At 42.1% G+C, this 22,982-nt stretch overlaps 1 long non-coding RNA gene across 2 annotated transcripts in view; it reads right to left on the reverse strand.

Moving 5' to 3' along the window:
- LOC146763528 (uncharacterized) overlaps positions 1-12,765 on the reverse strand; it is a 54,704-nt gene extending 41,939 nt beyond the window's left edge. For both annotated transcript variants that reach the window (XR_014952154.1, XR_014952155.1), the window contains exons 1-3: positions 2,917-12,765; positions 2,251-2,316; positions 250-308 (exon numbers count right to left, since the gene is read on the reverse strand). This is a non-coding gene — a long non-coding RNA (uncharacterized LOC146763528). The remainder of the gene's footprint in view (positions 1-249; positions 309-2,250; positions 2,317-2,916) is intronic.
- Positions 12,766-22,982: the final 10,217 nt, after the last annotated feature.

The following is a 22,982-nucleotide window of genomic DNA, read 5'->3' on the forward strand; positions in this document are numbered from 1 at the left end:
CTAATATCAATAGTCTCCAAAAGCTACTGGCCAGATTCCACCACACTCAGCAGGAATGTGCTGCGGGAAACATTAAACACCGTTCTTGCCCTCAGCCTGAGCTGGAGCAGCAATGGCTTTCTGAGGCACACACTGCTGGTCACACCAAGCTGTGAGGAACAGGCTGGCGCTGCTGTTTGCCAGAGTTTTCCAAGCTGGTATTTGAAATATGGGGAGATCAGATTCTCTCCTAATTTAAAGTAAACCCACCTGCTTTGGTTACGTTTCTCATGGCATGATGTTCAGAGAGTTCATACTTCACCACTCTTCTGGAAAAGGAGGAAAGAGGGGGAAGATACACGTAAGTCTGCATACTTCAGAATGGAGTTTAATGAGGGAGAGCATAACACTTAATTCAAACTCAAAGCATTCATTACTACACTACCTTTCCATATCAGTGCAATATGTTTCATTCCCTTTTCAAAATACCATTTAACATAAACCATTTATTTTTTCAACTTTTCCCACAAGTGTTTTAATGCAGGCTTTGGACACCTTTCAGAAGAGTCGTGTGATGTAATGCATTTGAGAGACATAACAATGCATGTGGAGTTTGGAAAACCTTTTGCAACAGGAATAAAAATAGCTGTTCCTTTCAAGAGGCATAATCTGACTTGCTGACAAAGGTTTTGAGGAAGAGGAGGAATGCAGTAGTATCAAAAGATTTCTGTTGGGTTCTCAGTGCATGTGGGTTTGTGGAAATTTACATAAACAATCATAAGGAAATACAATAATCTTTGGGAACTCGGCAAGAGTTTTGACACATTGGCAGCTCTCTGAAAATTTGTTGTTGATAAGAATGAGATAAGTCCATACTTACACATGTCAGTAACATTTAAATCCACAGGGACACCCCAGACACCAATATTTAGCTGGAATCAAAGAACTAAGATGCAAGTCACTGTGATATTGTGAATAACAAAGGGGGAAGGCTATTACAATTTTTCATTTTAATTTTTAGCAGTCTATTTAGTTCTATATACTGAATTTTAAGATTCCCAAATCATAAGGATTTGACCTTATGTATATTAATTTGTCATAAAGTTTCAAGTTAAATAAGTTCTTAAATGCATACAAATTCTTAAGAAATAATTTAAATGGCTTTCTGAGGAAAAAAAAAATAGTCAAAACTATATGAAGGGAAAAGGAAAAAAGCAATAGAGAAATAAGGCTGCATTTGACTAAAGGAAGACAAACATCTGGCTAGAGAAGGATGCACTTTTAAAAATATTTTTTCCTTCTATCCAGGTTTATCTCTGTTAGCTTAATAAAAATTATAACAAAGGGGTGTGCCTGTGAGAGACAGTTAACGCTCAGCAAGACACTGAAATAATGCTCAGTATGCTGCCAGAGACCTTGAGATTAATTTTTAACAGGATGTATGATATTCTTCTTATCCTCTAAATGAATTTAAGCACCATCAACAATCTTTGCTTGCCCTCTCTTACTCATGCTAAGCTGGTGGGAATGTTTCAGGATGGTGTCATTAAACCAAGCAGAAAAACTAGTCTCAATATTCCAGATAAAAACACTTTTCCCAGAGCACAATAATGGCAAATATGTGTAACAAAGGCAGCAGATCTTTCAGGCCACCCTTTAGACTTTCCCTCCTCCTGCCACTGGTGCCTGGGGTTATGCTGAGTGATAGCATCTCACACCAGGCCTTGCTGGTGAGCTTCAGCTCTCTTCAGACAATATTCCTCCTGCAGGAAAATCCCTGTGGATGGTTACCAAATGCATTCCCATTTGTTTAGCACGGGGATAGACAGGGAGCGATGATATTGTGGTGAGATGGGGAAGCTTCTGTTTCCCCCTCGAGCAGACAGAGCCTGTGTTCAGCACAAAAATAGTCCAAGAAGAGCAGCTGGGTCGTTGCTGAGATGAATTCAGAGGTGAGATGGTGCCAGTTACCAACATACCTGAGAATAAAAGACATGTGGGCTCTCTCTGATCCCTGTGTTGATGTAAGGGCAACGTGATAGAAGAGTAGTAGATTGCCACAAAAAATAACCACAAAAACTTACTTGGGAGTGTCCTTTTCATGCAACCTGCACAAGAAAATGCTATATTATTACTGTATTGTCCTTTGTTATCAAAGGTGATGCCACTGACAACATAATTCCTTTTGTATTATATGTGCATGATTTGAAAAGTCCCTCTTGTGAATGGTGGTTGCACAAGCAGAGAGAAGAAATTCAAGCTGCTGCTTACCTCTCCTCATTGTTCCACACAGCAGTGGCAGTGAATTCCAGGGGAGAAGAATCTCTGCTTTGGAAACTGAAAAAGCATCACCAAGAAATTTTAGTCTCACAAAATTCTGCAGACCTGGTGGTGTAATGTCTCTGGCCCGTTTTTCCACAGCATGTCTCTGATGGAGGAGGGGGTTTTATGCTGGACTGACATTGCTACCCATTGACACACAAGGTCAGCATTGTTCTAGTTCCTGTTGCCCATGCAGAAGGGTTTGCCCATGCTGCATGTTTTCCACTGACACCTGAGAGAATTTTTTTCTAGAAGTTAAGAAAGAACTTAGAATTTTCTAGAATTTTTCTAGAAGTTAAATTTTAACTTAGAAGTTAAGATTTTTTTTCCATGTCCTAGAGCTGGCATTAGGTCCAACAGAAACAAAGGCATCTTCACCTTGTCTGCTTTATCTAACTCCCCAAATTAACCTATGTCCCTGCCCTGAACTGACTGTCAGATGATCAGCTGAGCTCCACAATACAGATATCCACATGAGGGAATAAAAGTAAAGACATCTCTTGTGCCTGTGGTTTCACAGAAATACCCATGATGACCAAACTCCACATTCCTGGAACTCCAGTGCAGCCACCCTGCACCAACAAAACCTTGTGCCAAGGAGAAAGGGGAAGATACCTGTATGGGTAACTGGTTTCCTCTGGTACAAACACACAAATACTTTGCAGAAATGGTGTTCACAGCAAGGATATCTCTTGTCTAGAGCATCTTCTCCACATGAAATGAAGAACCTTGTGGCTGAGTCCCTGCAGGGCACCTCTCATGTTAAAGAAACCTTGTCATTTCTCCCAAACAAGGGAGGAAGGAAGAGCTTGTGGTTAATGCAGCAAATGGAGGCTCAGGAAATCTATGTTCATATCCTGGTTCTACCACAGGTTTCCTGTGTGACCCTGGGCAAGTCCCCTAATCTTTCTCTTTGCCTCTTTTTCCCCCTGTGTAAAATGAGGATAAAATAGCTCCTTCTCCTAATGAAACTCACATATTAAATTGATTTATGAATGGTGCCATAGAGCAAGGGGACAGCTGCATGTGTGGACCAGTCCTTTTTTACCTGGGTGAGATCAGCTACAGGGCTCCAGCTCTAGTGTTCATAAAAGTTTCCATTATCTAGGTTAAAATATATCTCACTCCACCAACCATGTATTGATGGGTATGAACAGGTAAATCTGAAGATTAAAATGTCAAAACCCATTAACTGAAGAAAGTCTGATATTTGCTCTGTGGGCAACATTGATTTACTGAGGTGTAAGCTGAGAAAATTTTGAACTGTGATTTATTCATTGTATAATTCTCTGCAACAAGAAACAAAACTGAGATAAAACTAATTGATGTTGGGTACAGACTATTATTGTTTATAAAGAGACATCCTGGTTAGTCTGTTAACAACCCAGTGAGTTCCCTGTACTCCTCTCCTGTAGCTGACCAAAACTGTGGGGTCACAAGTTTCTCATAGAATCCTTGAATATCCTGAGTTGAAAGGGATCCACCAGGATCATCAAGCCCAACTTCTGATCCCCCACAGAACCACCCCAGGAATCCCACCATGGGCCTGAGAGCATTGTCCAAACAATTCTTGAGCTGTGTCAGGACTGGTGCTGTGTCCACTTCTCTGGAGAGCCTGTCCCAGTGCCAGCCACTCTCTGGGTGAAGAACCTCCTGATATCCAGCCTAAACTATCATGGGCACTCACTCTTCCTACTCCAGCCAGTCCCACTCTTACCTCCTTAGTGTTCAGTTTGGCAGATATCTGGATATTCAACAGTTGAGGCTGGTTTGGGTCATGTTTACCTTACACCATCTACCAGTGTTTACAGATACTCAAGAGAAGCCAAAAAACAAAAGTGGGTTTTCATCCAAAACTTTTCCATTTAGAGGTGAGAATGTGACAAACCTGGGCTGTAAAGACATAGACAACAAGTATCAATTCCATCAAAACCAGATGTGGTCACTCATAAGGCATGAAAAAAAAGGGCGGTGAGATTTTTTTTTTTTAAATGTACATTCTGTTCTCACATCCCTTTGAAGAAATTATTTGGGATAATTCGAAGTCTCCTTCTTACACAAACATTGCAAGCACTTCCTGTTGGTAACTATAAAAGGACAGTCTGGCTAAGTAAACAGCCCTCTTCATAGTTGTGTCTAAGCAGGAAAGCCCTGTGTTCTTCACCCATAGCTCCATTGATGACTACAATTGTTCAGCTTATTGTTTGCATTCGTAATAACGCTGATTATAACAAAAGATCAAAACAGGAACTTCCTTAAACTTATTAAATGCTTGTAGTCAGGGCCTGGATGTTGCTGGCATAAAGATGGATGTGAGTTGACATGCTAGAAAAGGGAGAGCCAATTCCTCAGCTTGTGTAAATCATGGTTGGCACCTCCAGCTGAGGACCTGGCTTTGCCATGGTATCTCGTGCTACCCAACAGTCCTTAATGCCCTGCTGTTACCTTCTAAATATCCCCAAGCACCATTTTCCTGTACCATGAATTAAAGGAAAACCAAAATTCAAGAAAATTAAATAATGGGCCCAAATGCACAAAAGAAATTCTCAGCAGAGTTCAGGAAAAGACCCAGACCTCCCACTTCTCACCGTGAGTGTGCCATAGAAGTGTCCCTGAGGTGCTCAGTGATTCTCAGCCAGTCAAAACACTGTCTCCTTTTCTGTATTCTTCTCTTTCATTTAACAATAATTATTTTTGTTCACTATTATCTATTATTTTACTTGTTAAGGAGTTTACAGGTTTCTTTCAGATTTACCACAGAGGAAACCCTAAATTGGTCTCTAAAATATAACAAACCATCAAAGCAATACTAAACACAGTATTCACAGCATTTTCAGCTTCTGCTGCACCACCAGTGGCCCATCTCCTCAATATAATATGAAAAAAAAACAATCCCATGTTGGGTTAGCTACTGGAGCTACAGCTTTGCAGTGGAGAATTTATGCCAACACCTTCCTCTCCCAAAAAGAGCCCTGTTGTTTGTTTTGGCTTCTCAGTCCTGTGTCCCAAGCGTGTGAGTCCTCAGCACTGTGCTGAGAAGCAGTAGACTGTTATCACTGATAATATCATACCATCCCAAATTCTGGTTAGCTTGCTCTTTGTTCTCTCCTTGCAAGACCAAGATTAAAGCACAGGTTTGACTTAGAATGGAGAATTTCAACTGGCCCAATCAACAAACTTCCTTTATTAATGAGACTGGGTCTCCCACAGCTTAACAGTTTGGATAGAATGCCCGGAAGAAACATAGCTCCTAGTAAGAAAATACGTGATGCTTAAAAACACTTCTAAGGTCACTTCTAAACATGGCAGGGATTAAGATATTTAGCCATTTAATAAATAATTCTTCATAATTTTTTGTCTGACATTGAAGTAACAGCATGAGGAGGGACTGCTTTTAGAAGGGTCATGCAAAAAACTGAGAACAAAAATATAAGTTGATGCTGTAAACAACAAATTCTACTTAAAATTGTGAAGCTGGATTCATTTGAAAAGGAGATATGCCATTAGGGAGCCAGGGAAAGCACGTTCATATTTGCAGTTTACTGATCTAGGAAATAATCTGTTTTGCCTGAGCTTGAGAAGGAAACCTCAGTTTGCTGGGGTCATGCTGATACCTGTGGATACAGCAGCTCATTGCTGGAATGCCAAGAGATCTCCATATAAAGTATGCAAATGGGCTGGTCAGACTTTTTAAATCTCCTTCCTAAGGCTTCTTTCTACATCTCAGTAGGCAGACAGTCAGGATTCACTTTGCAAGGAGGATTCCCAGGAAAACATTGCAAAGGTCAGGGAAGAAACATTCCTGCAAGTTCCTTGCACTGACTGGATGGGGACAGTGTTTATGTTTTTCTTGCCTGTGCCCTCAGACAGTATCATCATATTTTGTGAAAACCTTGCCACACACAGCCCCAGCATTGCCTCTAACTGAAGAGGGGACAGAAACACATTTGTTTAACTTTTGTTCAACTTGCAAAATTATTTGTGCTGCCTGTGTGCAAAAGAGGATTATTGTGATACCAGGTGGACAATATCCCTGTTAACACAGGGGACTTGTTGTGGAAAGTTGTGTTCCTTTCCCAGCTGAGGCTCATAGGGTTTGTTTTCCTGGGTGAAGCCAAAGAAGTTCCTAGTGATTTCCCTTAGTTCATGTGTAAGAAGGCTGACACAACTTACCCCTTTCCCATATGGGTGGAAAATGCCCAGGATCAGGAGCAAATCCTTGCACACGTGTGCAGAGCACCTGGCACCACGGCAGCCCAAAGCATAACCCAGATATTGACAGGACAAGTAAACCAGATCATCATATCCTTATGGAAAGGGAACTTCACATAACACACTGAAATTGGGGATTTAAATCCCAGCAGATGAACTGTGAACTCCTCATCCTCCAGTCCCACAGCAGATCTGCTGGAAGTTCAGCTTCCCAGCTCGAGCTCTGCTCTCCTCCATAAACAACCCGTAGTAAAACCTGGGCACTCAGTGGCACAGCCAAGAAGCCCTAATGCTTCTCCATCCTTTGACTGGGATTTGGTCCCACTACAAGCCATCTCAGCCAGTTAAGTGGCTTGCCTTTACTGTTTTGCCCCAAATTACATCACCATTTGGCTTTCTGAGTGTACCTCCTTGGCTCTAACCATTCCCCTTGGCTCTATTCCCTGTAAACAGGGTCTGATTAATGTTGCAGAAGAAGGGCTGTGAATCACGTATTCCATTCTCTTATGGGAAGTCAGAATGTCAATTTTTCCTAGTTTTAAGTGCAGAGAATTGGGATATTTAATGCAGAATCCCTAGCAACGACACAGAAACTGCAGCCTGAGCCCACAGCTGCAAGCTTCCCAACATACTTTCTGTAACAGCAGCTGATGAATCACCCACTAGAAGACATGCACTTTAAAAAAAAATTAAAATGAAACAGCATTCACTGATGCTGCCTATTATTACCCAGCCCCAAACACATTAACAGGATATTCTTTGATAAGGAAAGGGCCCTCACACACACAGATCCACAAATCTCTACTGGGCTGTTTAAAGGCTGAATGGAAACAGCTCCAACAGCCACAGATGTTCCCTCTTCAGTCTTGGGTAGCAGAATTTTACTGCCCACAGTACTCATCACTAGTAATGATTCCAGCTGGTGGCCAAAAGCTGAAACTCACTCTGAGCTTTTGCTTTGCAAATGCAAGGAAATCAAAAATGAGAGCTTGCAGAGCAGCTCAGGGACCCTGCTACAGTCTCCTTCCATTCCTTTTTTCATGGCTATCTTTCTCAGCTATTCAAAATAAATTGACAAATTAAAAACAAAGCATTATTTGGACTAAGCTTTTAAAGGGTTGTATACATAGTGAGGTAGAGCAGTACAGCAAAGCCCCAGAAAAAAAACGATGCTTATAGGAAAGGCTCAGGGAAATTCCTGGAGAGATACACTGTTCTTAAAAAGTACCTGCTTGACATCAATGACAGCATCATCTCTGGCACATTTTGTTGATCCTATGATTTCCTAAAAGTATTATGACTAACAATACAATAAATTAACTAGACAAAAAAACATCAACCGTTAAATAAAATGGAAGGGCACTTCTTTGCAGGAAGATCATTTCAATCATATACAAAACTTTGATCATATGCAGAATTTACCTGAAGTGGATGATCCACCCTGGAGATCCACATGAACATTCAGAATGATGCTCTTCTAGTGAAAGGTCCCTGTCCATGTTACGAGGGTTGTAACTAGATGGTCTTCAAGGTCCCTTCCAACCCAAATCTTCCTAGGAGTCTGTGATTTAGAAGCACTCAGAACCCACTGACGTGCACTGAGAAACAGAATCCTAAAAATCTTAAACCCAAAGGGAATTCTACCCAAGCATGAACTTCCTCCAGACAGAAATTAACTGAAGTAAATACTAGATAAATACATGTGATGAGACATTCACAGATAACCGGGTCAAGAGATGAAAAATAATCCACGTTAATCTTGATACCATCACTGAGGAATGCTTACAGTGTATTATCAGTGTTTATTCAGGACATGAGCCCCATTGTGCTGGGTGCTGAAAAATACACCATATATGTCTGACCCAAAGGTACATCATACATCAATATAAAGATATTCAGATGCTTATTTCCTAGCTGTGGCATGAAGATTTGTGCAGGAATTTAACTTTAGTAAGGTCCCTTTGCTTCTCTATGCTCCATTTCTCATAATAAAAAAAAAAAGAAAAAAAAACCAAAAAAACAAACAAAAAAAACAAAAAAAAAACCACTCTTCCCTTCCCTGTTCAGCCTGAAAACACCTGGGAGCTGGGACAACACCTGATATTTTCATTAAGCTTTTGTGCATGCCAACTCAAGAGCAAGGTAGTGCTTGAACCCACAACAGCTGTCTCCTCCTTCATCACATCATGTGGTTCATGACCGGGTGATTTAAGCAGACTCATCTATCAGGAAAAGGCTGATAAATTACCTAAACCTGTAACATCTTAGTGCAGCACCTTTGAATTGGCCAGCAGGATGTCCACAGTGGCTGTGGGACCAATCTCAGAGGTTCACACTGCTGGGCTATCTTGCCCACTGCTCTCAGGATATTTGGATCATGCTAATGCAGCACTTGTTGTGTCCCTATTGCCAGCCCAGTACAGAATTGGAAACTAGTTCTTCCTTTAACATTGTCTACCAGGAAATACTACTTTACTTCCTCTTTCCCTACCAGGAAACCTTTCTTTGTTTTCTCTTCTTACCAGTGGCCAGTCCAGACCGGGTATTCAAGAGCAGCAAAAAACTGTTTTGTAAAAGAGCAAATATCTCCTGGTTTTCAGAACAAATAGAGCCACTCAGATATGAAGGGCAGCAGTGCTGCTGCATACTCAGGATGCAACTCCTCCTCCCCATTTGCATGACATCCAGAGTAACAGGAGATATGAAATAAAGCTCCTCTCGAGTAGGCGGAGGCAAGTATCCAGTTGACTCAGAGCATCATTCTACACCAGGGTGAAAATTTAAGGGCAGCTGGAGGGACAAGAGGGGAACTTGCCTGACTAAAGGGTTTGTTATGTTGATACTGTTGTGCGGGGGAAAAAATAGCTGTAGGGTTTTCTTCAGAAGCTCTGTGTTCACAGAGGGGTATGGAGGTGGAAAGAGGGGGAAATAATTACTAAATCATGATTGCTATCTGCAGTATTTACACAAGATAGGCCACACAAATGTCTTAATAGTGGGGGCAGCTCAGTACTTATTTATTGCTATTGATTTGTAGAAGTGATTTAGGAACCCTGCAGGAAGGTGGTATAGAACAGAAGGATAAAACCTTTTCCCTCAACTAAAGGAAAAGACAGCTGAGAGACTCAGAAGGGATCAGTCTCCACTCACCTCCAGCCCCTTCAAGTCTAGGACAGAGACATCCCTCTATCCTGGCTCTGCCTCTGGTCAGCCAGAGGAGGGAAGGAAATGCCCTGGACACATCAAGGCAGTTTTTCTGCTGATCTGCTGTGGGGTGGCTGTGTCCTTCCATGCCTCTCTCCAGCTGTAAAATCCTGGGGGCAGGCAATGCCTTGTACCACAAGTGCATCCACCACCTGGAGCAGCAGGGCCTCAGTTTGCAGAGCAGTATCCAAGCACCAATCTTAATGACAGCAATTTTAATAACCAAAATATCTCTGGGAAGGAGCTGGAATGAGGGGCTGTTTTGCATCCCTCTGGATTGCTTTTGACTATTGGCCACTAGTAATAAACTATTAGGGAACAAAAAGAAAATAGAAAACAATAGATGTAATTATGTTGCTAGATGAATGTTTCACTTCAAATATTATTGTGTCTGTGAAGATATACAGCATGAATTTGTTATTGCAAAAAGAAATATGCATTGATCTCCTTACCAGGAAACAGGTATGACTGTATTATGTAAATATTACTTCATTTACTGTCAACAACTGTAAGCTTATTTTCACTTTGCAAACAGATGACAAATGTTCTTGAAGTCATACAGCATCAATCTTAAAGCTGACAAGGATCCCTCATTTTGCAGCCAATTTTTGAAAGTCAAAAGGCCAGATTCAGACTTGGGTTAATGCCATCCACTCCGAGTGGATGTGCCAGATCCTCCACATTAGTGCGGATCAAATGTGCTCTGTGAACTTCAGTGGCCAAAGAAGTGCTTCTAAAGCTCTTGACTTCAGAGCTTTGACCCACAAAGCTGAAGCACTGGAAGAGCAACAGGTCTGGATTCCCCCAGTACCACCACCCCAATGGGAGCAAATGCAGGCCAGCAGTTTTCTCTAGAAGTTAAAGATCAGGCATGATGCTCCTTGACACATCATTTGAAAACTCATCTAGCTCTGGTGTGGTTGCTAACATCAACAAAAAACAGAGCTATAAAGAGAGGATATAACAAACTGTACCCTTCCAGACCTGCAGCCTGGAGACCACCATGGAAACCACTGCAACTCTCTCATCCAGTGCACCACCACCCACCAGCTTGGGTTAGACTTCCTGAAAGAGCATGACTCTGGCTGGGCTTTGAGCTTATTCATCCCCATAGGATTATTCTGGAAGTCATGTAACTACAGAAGGATTCATCCTTTAGATTCACTTCCTGCTATTTTCTCTGTGTCTTTTGCCAGGGAAGATAATTTACCCTTCAGGGTCTCGTCTGTGAGAAGGGGGTGCCCAGACAGAAGCATGCATCCAGCTCCAGATCTAGACCCAGAGGAATTTGGGAAGATGAGACTTCTCTGGTGATTAATCACACAGTGATATCACAGGATAATTGAGATCTTCCTTCTCTCTTTTACAAGGATTAGTCTTGCAGAACAGTCCTTGGGCTGAGACAGACTTAAGCTGTTCAATGAGACTTCACTGGTCAAAGAGAAGCCCTGCTCAGATCTGGATCTGCCTTTGGTAGGTCAGACTGTAAAAAAAATAATTCTCATGTGATTTTCATACTTTCATGTTCTTACAGGTTGCTAAGACAATATATGGCATAATCTAACTTTCAGAGTGTCAATTCCCAATGAAAGAAAGTGAGATCAGTCTTGGAATCATAGAATGATTAGGGTTGGAAGGGACCTTAACATCCAGGTTTGATAAATCCCCGAAGAACCTGAGCTAGTGGATAGCATCCATGCCCATGGCAGGGGTATTGGAGCTGTGTGATCTTAAGGACCCTTCCAATCCATTCTACTCAGCATATGGTTTTCAGGGTCCAACACTGTCAAGATCTGACATTACAGTTTAGTGGTGGAAATGAAACAGACTCCCAATGTCCAAGCAGAATGACCCCAAGAAATATTCTTATCAGCAAGGTTGATTCCTGCAAGTGCCCTTCCTTATTTTCCTCTGTTCCCTGCTCTTTTCCTCTTTCCTTCTGTCTTGTCTTCTCACTTTCTCCCCTAGCATCATCAGGCTTGGACAAAGAACTTAATATTAATTTCCTAAAACACACTGTACAGTGGTGGTTTGGAATAGGTTTGAGAAAATAAAATGGCTTCATGCTCCATCAATCACGGAATCGTTAGGAGGGATTTACCAAGGAATCCCTTAGAATTTGAAGCAAAGTCAGCTCATTGATAACAAAAATTAAAACCAAAACAAAACAAAGCAAAGAAAACAAAAAAGCCAACACCAAACCTCCTCTCCTGAACACGAGCCCACTGTGACTGGTGCATAAAATAAGATTTGCATTGGCAGTTGTCATGTACATCTGAGTACCGAGCACAAGTTTGAAAATAATGGGTAGGAAAGAAAAAGCCCTTCCCAATAAAAACAGTGAGGATTTCTGCTGGAGGCTTCTTGCTCATAACAGTGTCAACAATGAAATAAGTTGTGCTAATGTGGGAAATGTTGAATTGCTATTCTTATTGTGTCACAGCAGGAAAACCAGAGTGTGGATACAACTATTCTAGAGCAGAACTTCAGGATTTCAGCTTGTCTGGCAAAGATGCTGGCAGAAAGCAGAATTATCTGTAGAGCATCTGCACAGAAAGTGAAGGCCACAACTATTTCATTTAATCCCTCTTCAGATAGATAGTGTCTAACAGGAGAAAAGGTCACTGATAGTTAGCAACCAGCCCCTTCTCTTGAAACACACAGGCTCTGCTGCCCCGGTGTCCTCCCACCCATATAACACCCAGCCTTGCTCCTCTCTGCTTCAGGCTGTGGAGAAAATTGCACCTTGAGACAGCAGAGCTAAAGGATGCCAAGCCATCAGCTCAGCTGGCATCACTTTCCAGGGCACAGAAAAGCCACCATGTCCAGATGTTTCAAGCAGTTGTCCCTGCCTGGGTTATGTGGGACATCCTTTATGTGCCAAGCTAAACTGTGATGATTTGATGAGGAAAACTGAGAGGCTCTAAATAACCTATGACCTTTTCCTTGTGCTCTGAACACTTAACACCTCACCAACACTTCACCCAAGTGTGATTCAACACTGTGCTGAGGCAGAGCTGAGCCCAAGGTGGGAGCTGGTGCACAGACTGAGCTGTGTCACCACCCAGTGCCTGGGCTTTTCCTCACCACCTCACCTCAGCCTGCCCTTCTACTGGCACCTCTGGACTTGGAGATGGATGAGTTTGCTGAGAAAGCACAGGTGAGTCAGGTTTCAGCAGTGGGCACAGAGTGATGCCTACCTCAGTGCATAGACCATCACTGTAACCACCAAAGTGATGCTTCAAATCCATTCATCAAATTTAACCATTTTCCCTGGCCCACCTCTGCCATGAGCAGTGGCTTCTTAGTCCTGCCTCAGCCACCAGTCCCAGTGACTTCCTCGCCTTTCCCAAAACATCCCCCAGCCTCCCTGCCCACTGAGGTTCAATCTGAGCTGTGGGCCCCCTCTGGTAAAACCCACTAGTGATAACCACTGCTCCCCAGCTGCTGGGGTGGGATTAAACACTTCTGAAAGCTGCCTCCACACATCCCTTCCCCTCAGCTGGGTAGCAGTAATCCCTCCCCAGCTTCCAGATCCCACTATGCAGTTGAGGGCTGGAAACTTGCTACCAGCTCAGTAATCTTTTCCCAACCATGACTGCAGAAGGGAATTATAATTCCCCTGGTACAGCAAGGTCTCAGTATTATCATCTGCTGTTTGTCCTAAACCAAAGACGTGCTAGTATGACTGAACTATTCTGTTTGCATGTGTGCATATAGTGTTGAATGGTATAATAGTATAATTTTTCATTTTAACTACACAGATATGTGTGTTGTGTCTGTGTGCTTGCCTGTGTGCCATATCCACACACTCCTATGGTTATTATATACCTATATGTTATTTCTCAGCCATACTAATAAGAAAATAATCTTCTGGATTCTTTTAAGACCTGGACAAGTTCCCTGCTGTTACTGCATCCCTGCACTCCTTGCATCCAGGGACTGCCCACAGCCTTATTGAGAGTAGCAGTGTTCCCCCATCCCCAGGGCATCTCTGGCAATAGCACACAGGAATTTCCAAGGACAGGTTCATAGAGCACAGATCCATAAGGACCAGACAGTCATGTTCAAATATACCTATACTGACTCAAAAATATCAGAATAAAGACACTGAATTTTAGGCACATGAAGGTGAAAGACTAAAATTAAGCAGTTTCTGAGGTTTTCTCTGTTATTACTGGGAGGGAACAAATACTTGCAAAGGGCAACCCATCATCTGCCAGTGATGAACCACTCTGCAGAGGTATCTGTCTCTCTGCAGGTGTGATGAGCAGCTGAGGTGCCACACCAGCATTCCAGGTAGCTGTGACTTAAGATCAATCCTATCTTGCCTGGCAAAGCATAGGAACCACTCAGCAGAGCTTAGGTCCCCTGAAAACCATTTTTATTTTTTCAGTTTCTAGATTGTATTCTTTCCCCACTGCAGAACACTTTGGATGAAGGATGAAGACAGATTGAGCATCCTCATTTAGCATTTTGCAAGGCATCTTCAGCACCTTTGAAGAATGGACCATAAAGCCAAAGAATTACAGAATCATAGAATATGCTAAGTTGGACCCATCTCATTCCTCATGCTGTGCAAAAAATGGGTTGCCAATGACCACAACATACCTTGCAGCAATATTATTTCCTGTAAAATTTCAGATTTTTTTTTTCCCCTGAGATTGTCTCACACTAACTGAAAAATTATACATTTCGACCTTCTTTTGCCGCAGAAAAATCCTGAAACAAGCAGGACACAAACATAAGTCTCTGAAGACAGAAAGCAAAGAGAAAGATCCCTGAAATGCAATTTTTACAGCAGTTTCATGGCTTTTAACCCAATCTTGTAATTTCGAAGGACTTGGCTTGTGATTTCTGAACTCCTGGGGTGAGAAATACTGAAAGTAAAAGGTGCATTCAAGCTCCTCTGGATGTCACAGCCCTAAACATGGCCTGAGGAAAGAAGGGATGGTACTGCTAAGGTACAAACTAAATGAGTAAAAAATGTGTCTTCCTTGTCTCCCTCTCTCCCCACCCAGCCCTGCTCCTGGCACGGGTTAGCTTCTCTTTTGAGAGTCAATACTTTTGTTCCGAGCTGACCTTCAAACAGATGTCCCTGCAAAAAAGGTAACTCTGGGAAGAAATGTCACAAAACAGAGGCCCACTATTGAAATCAGGTCTCTGAAAGGCTGAACAGATGGCCCCGGAGTCTCCCAACTCCATGGTGAGGACGCTTGGCAGCAGAACGAACGCTGAGAAAAAAAGGAGCTGATTTCATCGGCTTCACTGTCTGGTATAACTTTGCCTTGGGTTTCTGCTCTTACCACCTCCTTTCCTGGAAAGTGAAACGGCTCTTTAAACAAACTCCCAACAACAACAAAACCCTTTTATAGGCTTATGTTCATTAATCAAGTAGCTTATTTCATACTTGATTATGGTAGATCATCTTTAAGGTCCATTCCAAGTCAAGCCTTCCTGTGATTCTACAATTCTTTCCTATATTTCTTTTTTTGTTCTCCAGCCTAATTTTTACCTTCCCAGTGTGATCATCTGTGAGACACTATCTTGAATTACTGCACTTGTTATCCTCTAGGAATCCTCCTGCTCAGTAGTCTATGCAGGATTTTCTGGGAGGGAGAGTGAAAATGTGCATGTATTGGTGCACATGGACACTGACAAAATCCCCCCTCCCTTTTTCAATCAACAGAAATACCCTTTCCTTTTACAAAAACTTAAATATTTATGGGAGACTGAGTGTGATTTTCATCCTCCACTCAAGACTTTTCTTTTTTTCCCTGAGCCACATGAAAAAGCTGCATGAAAGCTTCAGGCAGGTGTATCCCAAGTACACAGGATGGGCTGGTATGATGCATGTACCTGTGGTCTGCAAAGGATCATTCTTAATGGTCACCTCTCTGTAGCTGACTTGCTCTGACACTGATTTTCTTTGCATCCTTGGAAAGGTCTCTTAACATTTGCACTCTATAAAATGATACCTAAATATTTTTGTGCTGTGCTCTCTCTCTCTCCATTGCAGGCAAGGCTATAAAATCCCCCTGCTTTTTTGGTGTCATGTGAGGGTACCTGTACTTCTAAAAGAGTAGAATGCACCCTTCAAGGAGTGGGCAGGGAGGGGATAACTTCATTCCTCACCCCATCCCTACTAGCAGAGGTGAGCACTGTGTGACATCTGCAGAGTCTGGGGGAATAACCAGGAGCTGGGACTCAGCAATCCTTGCTTGGGTGGTGCCCTGCAGAGTGACCCCATCCCCTTCTTATCTCCTCTGTGTGATGCATTTTCCCAGCCTCCAGCCACAGCAGTCACTGATGCATCCAGGGCGTGAGGCTCCCTCCCAGGGAGCTGCTGCAGCCCTGAAACCACCCCAAGGAGAGGTTTAATCCTTGTCACCAAAACAAAACTCTCTGTGTTTGTTTTTTCACCCTGCGTAACTGTCAGGATTAATGCTGTTTAAATTATGTCAGACAGCCACTGCTTTGTAGAAATTCACTTACTCCATATGACTTTTCAATAGGGCCTTAATATTTTATCACATGAATCAAAAAAAGGAAAGGAGAAAAAAAGTCTTAAGAAAGCAGACAGGAGTAATAAATCCTGGAGTTACTATCCCTAAACTCCTTCTTTTAATCACAAAAGCTCAAAGAGCTCAGAGATTGTGATAATGAACATAAAATATGGTTGCCATTAAAAAAAATTTCTCTGTCCCATCCATTTAAATTTATTCCACTATAAATCAATGAGCCACTTAATCAAATATTCTCACACTTTAATTGTTTTATCTTGCTTTTATGTTAAATTTGGTGGGTTACTGTGGGCACTAGTCTTCACATTATACAAAAATGACAGTGGATTGGCCTTAATTAGTATAAAATTCAAACATTGGTTTAGAGTATTAGCTACATTGAAGTAAGCTCCTGCAATTTAACTGGTTCAGTGAAACCATTCCAAATAGAGGAAAAAGAAGCCCTAAGTTGGATTAGTAAAGTTTGCTGCTCATTTGCTGTCAAATTCTGCAGCCAGTTTGTTCCCTCTATCTTCAAAAGGAGAATAATTTCAAATAGTTTTGTTGAAAACTGTTACTTGGTGTTATCCCATTAAATGTTAAAATAGAGATGGGATGTCCTTTCAAAATTCCTCAGCCTTGCCTCAATCCCCTTAGAAAGCACAGGTGCTTGTCTGGACTAGTCCAGCATTTCCCATGAGAAAATACATCTCACACAACACCTATAAAAGTCTGGGCTCCAGTTCTGGTGTTTGCCATGAAGGGCATTACCCTTGTATTGTGAAAAGATAAGAAACTGTCCCTTGTGAGTCATTTTCTTCAGTAAATAGGAGGGGAACCTTTCTTTTGTGTTTTATTTTGTTTGATTCTCTGTTACCAATCGATACCTTCTTCAAAAGGCCGCAAGGGATATTTTATTAGTTAGAGTAATTGTGATTTAAGGATGATCTTGTGTGATATAGATGTACTCAACATGGAAAAATACAGACTGAGGCATGAAAAGGGCCCTGCATTGGAGGGTGAGCTCTATTTGCATCGTTTCAACATCTAATAGAGAGTAAATTGATTATCATAGAATCATAGAATGTTAAGGGGTTAAAATGGACTTTAATGATCATCCAGTCCCAACTCCTCCTGCCATGGGCAGGGATACCTCCCACAAGACCACGTTGCTCAAGGCCTTATCCAGCCTGGCCCTGGACACTGACAGGGCTGTCCACAACCTCCCTGGGCAGCCTGGTACAATGCCTCACCACTCTCATAGTAAAGGATTTCTTTTACATATATAACCTAATTTTCCTCTCTTTCACTTTCAACCCACTGCTCCTTGTCCTGTCACTACAGCTCCTGATGGAAAATCCCTCTCCAGATTTTCTGTAAGCCCTTGAGATACTGGAAGGTTTCTATGAGGTCTCCACACTACCTTCTCATCTCCAAGATGAACAGCCCCAGTTTGCTCAGTCTCCATAGCCAAAGTGCTCCAGTCCTGCACCCCTCAGTTTAGGAAGGATGCTGAGATGCTTGAGCATGTGCAGAGGAGGGCAACAAGGCTGGTGAGGGGCTTGCAGCACAAGCCCTGTGAGGAATGCTTGAAGGAGCTGGGGTTATTTAGCCTGGAGAAGAGGAGGCTCAGAGGTGACCTTATTGTTCTCTACAACTTCCTGAAGGGAGGTTGCAGACAGGTGGGGTCAGTCTCTTCCACAGGGCAGACAGAACAAGAGGACACAGCCTCAAGGTATGTCAGGGAAGGTACAGGTTGGATACTAGGAAAAAAAATTTTCACCAAAAGATTAATAAAATACTGGAATTGTCTTCCAAGGGATGTGGTAGAATCACCATCTCTGGATGTGTTTAAAAAAAGACTGGACTTGGCACTTGGTGCTATAGTCTCATTGAGGTGTTAGGGCATAGGTTGGACTTGATGATCTTAGAGGTCTCTTCCAACCTCATTATTCTGTGATTCTGGGATTCATGGTCTCCTCTAAATTTCCCCAGCATTTCCACATCCTTCTTATGTTGGGGACACCAGCACTGTACACGGCACTGCATATGGGGTCTCATGAGAGATGAACAGAGGGAGAATCACCTCCCTTGGCCTGCTGGCCATGCTGCTTTGGATGAGCCCAGATCACCCCTGGCTTTCCAGGCTGTGAGCACTCACTGCCGGCTCATGGAGAGCTTTTCATCAACCATCACCCCCAATTCTTTCTCCACAAGGCCGCTTTCAATCACTTCTCCACCCAGCCTGTGGGTGTGTCTGGGATTGCCATGATGCAGCTGTAGAACTTTGGACTTTGCTTTGTTGAAATTCATGAGCCTTCTATCTACCAACCTCTCACTGAATGGTTTGGGCTGGAAGGAACCTTAAAGATCATCCAGTTCCATCTCCCCTGCCATGGGAGGAACACCTTCCATTAGGACAGATTGCTCCAAGCCCCACCCAACCCGGCCTTGAACACTTCCAGGGAAGTGGGATCTATGCTCAGGTGTCTTAGCTCCTCATATGGTAAAATGTCTGTGAATAAATCACCTTTGGACATCTCACCCAAGTTTCTGATGGACATCCTTCCCAGAGGAGGTGTCAAGGTGTGAGCCAGCTATGGACTGAAGCTGCCCAGGGAAGTGCTGGAATGCCCATCCCTGGAAGGGTTCAGAAGGCTGTGGACGCAGCACTTGGGGATACAGTTTAGTAGGCGCTGGCTTGCCTCCAAGCAAATGGATCAAGACAAGACAGTTTCCTCTAACATGTTTGTGCACAGTGGAAAAGTTCCAGCTCATGAGTCTGAAGGAGTTTGTGAGGACCCTCACTCCAGCCACTGCCAAATTTTAGATCCAGACTTGGTCTGGATTTTAACTATCAGGGACGTGTTGAGGCTCCTGGATCTAGGTTCTGGTTTTTTTAAGCCACCCAAGTACAATCATCTGCATCAGGGGAAGGAAAAAAACCTGCACAAGATTTACATGGAGGTTTTTGAATTTCAAAGATCTTTTTTAATAAGGCAAGAATGAGGAAGTCTAAAGATGTGCATATCTGCTTTACAGTTGTTAGTTTAATAAATGCAAATATTTCCAGCAGCCAAAGGTTTTACCCTGCAGTTTTACCTGCTAACATTTCCTTGTTTTGAATTATGTAGATCAGAAATGGAGGAAAAACATAACACTGGTTCTAAGGGTATAGAGCTGTCATCTAATTTTAGCTAAATATTCTCTAAAGCAGAAAGATGCATAACTGTGGGGTAAATTGCTAGTGAAGTTTTCCATTTTTTAAAATTATGTGTTTACAGCTTTTCTAGCCAAACTCAGAGGGGAAAAAAAAAAAGAGAAACAGCACAGGCAATGTTGAATATTTCAAAAGAATCATAAGTAAAAATACTCTGTCTCAACTTCCAAAATTTATTTCTTTTGCACATATAGGTCAAAATCTCACTTGAATATAAAATGAAGTGTTCAATATGCAAAGTGCCAAATAGATGACCAGGCTGCATAGACCAAGGATTGTTGACCAAGACTTCTGAACGTAATGAGAGATTCAGGGGGTCTGTTTGTAGGTTGCCAACATAAAATGTTTTATCAAAGCCTGGATTTCAGAAAGAGGGCACTCAGCAGTCAGAAATAAAGTTCATGAAGGCACCTAAGTTCAAGCCATTCAAACTAGGAACTCTGAGAATCAGTAATTGTGCTTGGAAATTTGGACCATTTTATTCCAATATTCAAAGTGCAACTTGCAAGATGCTATTCATTTTAATAATCCAGAAACAGGTCACAACCAGGAAGTAAAACCCTGCAGATGCCAATCTTCTTCGTAACACCTATCTACAGATCAAAGTCATGTTTATATGATTGTCATTTGAAAGGAGCTCCACTGAAGTGAATGAAGTCTGCACTAAAGTTGATGAGATTAAAATTAGGTCGATAAGTGAAAGTTATTAAAGATTATGGGTAGTGAAAATCTTATATTTGATTAATCCTTGCATCAGATCTATGGCTCTTGTCGCTGCTGTTATCATGGTTATTGCTGTTGTCACCATCTCTAGCGGTCCCAGCCAAGGTCTATCAAAACTAATTTCTGTTCTACATGTCCATGGGAAAACACAAGCTCTGCAGGCAAATAAAAGAATGGTATTCATCTTACCTGGATTTAAACATGTGAATGTGAGATAGTATTCAGGGTCTTTACAGCTCCTGGAGAGAAACAGGAGCTTCTAGATCATGATTTTTCTGCCTAAAGTGAGGAGTCCACCACAGTGGACAGTCTGGATTTCTGGAGTGTTTCTTTTTCCTTATTGGCAGTGGGAATCTAAGATATTTCCCTCCACATTGTAAACATCTAAACATAAGATGAGTAGTGTGAAGGAATTAGTCCTGGGCCTGGACCTGGGCTCAAGCAGGATGTATGAGAGAAAAAATGTGGTATTTTGTTTTCAGTTCATTGTTTCATTTATATATAAAAGTTATGTAAAAGATATATAAAAGAGAGGGCATATATGCCTCATTGGTACCTTAGAAGCACAAAATTCAGGATTTATCAACATTTATAGGGTAGTAATAGGCTATTTGCAGAGGAAACCACAGAACTTCTCAGTTCTCATGTACCAGAGTGAAGATTAGTAGCAAGAAGAGTCTCCTAAGGTATTGAATCTCAACTGCACCACAGGACCATATGCCATCAAGTGCACTTATAAATTCAGACTCTGCCCCAAGCCTCTCCTTGATAATTTTCATTACCCAGGCCACAAAAAAACACCCTTGTTAGGAAGGCTGGGGCTTGAGAAAATGATATTATCTTGTAAATGCAGGGTGGACTTAACCAAAGGCAGCTAGGAGGTATATATTTTGTCTCATTGGGTTGTAATCACTTTCATATCTATATTGCATGGCTGTAGGGAGCTCTATGGTAACTGCACTTCCTCAGCCTCACTAGCTGGAGTGGCAGGAACGAGGAAAATGCCCCAACCTTCAATGAGACCTCCCTACTCCTCACCCCTGCTGAAGCCCTCATTGCCACAAATCAACCACTGTGTTTCACCAGCTGTTGTAAGTCACAACTTAATCAGTTCCCTGCCCAGGGAGCTGTCTTTTCTGTACAGAGTTCCTAGAACTCAAAATCCCACCCCACCAGAGTAAGCACACTCTGATACTAAATTATACTTGTTTTTTGCTAAAAGTGCTTGAAATTCATCCATTTTTTCAGCACTCAGCATTTCTGACCAGGAGGAGTCATTTAACAGAAGGAAGCAAACAGGTTCTTCACTGCTGCTTGCAAAGATGTTGAAACAGTTTGGGAAACTGGGAGATAAAAGCTCCAGAAGTGCAAGATGGGATGATACCAGTTATTCTCCCTAACACGTCAGATGGGAGAGGTAAAAGCCAAATATGGTCACAGTTACCACATCCGTGCATATCCAGCAAAAGAAGGCTGAGATCATATTATAAAAATTAACCTGGAGGACATTACAGATGTTGCTTCTAATGGAATTTTATGAGCAGCAGCCATATATTATAATATTTGAATAACTTTCTGGAAGATTTGTTCTTCCAGCAATGCTTAAATTTTTTTCCTCCTCTAACCCAAACGAGTCTTTCAAAGAAAGTGCAACGCAAAAGAAAAACTGACCTTTCAAGCTGTAGGAGTTGAAATCTTCACACTGATGCTGTTAAAGCTGATTTAAGTAATGCAAAACAATTATTTCCTAAATGCATATGTTAAATCTGTAAATTGATATATCAAAACCACAACCTGAATATAGCAATTTGTCTCTTTTTTACTTTCTTCCTTCCCCTCCCTGTTGGAGTATATTCCACAGCTGCCTGCCAGATAATACACTGATTGCAACTTTCTTAATTTACAGAGCCTTTAAGTCTAATCTCATGAGCCAGCCTAAAGGGCTTCTTCATCCATTGAAATACCAGAATAATTGAAATTGTCTTCAGCTGACAGTCAGGCAATAATTAATATTTTACTTTGCTGATTGCATGTCAGGGTTGTATATAGCACTGCTAACAGACCTAATCCTGTGAATCTCACGTCAAGCTTCCCAGTGAGCTTTTTTTTTTTGTTTCCTCTCTCCATGGATTGGTATGAAAGGACTAAGACCAAGTGTGATGGTAAGTGGTATAGGGTCACACTGTTGCTGTTGGAAAAATATTACTGTGGGTTTTCAACAGCACTCTGGAGGCAAATGACAGTCTGGGAAACATTTTATTTAAAGATTTCCCTGATGGGAAAAAGGAGAGGGAGGAGGAAATGCACAAGTAGTCAGTCAAAAAAGGGGTTGGGAGGATATCTGTGGTATGGCATGAAAGAGGCTTCTGTGCAAACCCAATCTGAATAAACTCCTTAGATTTTCATTGCAATCACACATGGGCATTTCCGGATCCAAAGTCAGAGCCTGATCAATAGAGTATTAATGATATTAAGATCTATGGGGACAAAAAAGGATGATGACTGCACCATTAAAGGAAACAGAGTATTTTTGAGAGCAGAGAAATAAAGGCAAGATGGACACAGAGGGTATTCTGAGTGTCTGGGTCTGCACACACCCACACTGCAGCCACGCACAGCAGGATAAGCAGCCTATCAGAGATGCACCAGCCACACCCAACACTGGCATTTCCATAGGAAAGAAGTCCAAACCCATGATCCACAACCACGTTGTGTATGGGCAACTGGAAGCCAAGGTGTGTGGCAACTCATCCCACCAGAGAAATGCAGTTTGGGGTCTCTCACTGTAAGAAAGACATTGAGGTGCTGGAGCGTGTCCA

The sequence above is a fragment of the Lonchura striata genome, chromosome 1A (genome assembly GCF_050655825.1).
Source record: "Lonchura striata isolate lonStrDom1 chromosome 1A, ASM5065582v1, whole genome shotgun sequence".
Lineage (NCBI taxonomy): Eukaryota > Metazoa > Chordata > Aves > Passeriformes > Estrildidae > Lonchura > Lonchura striata.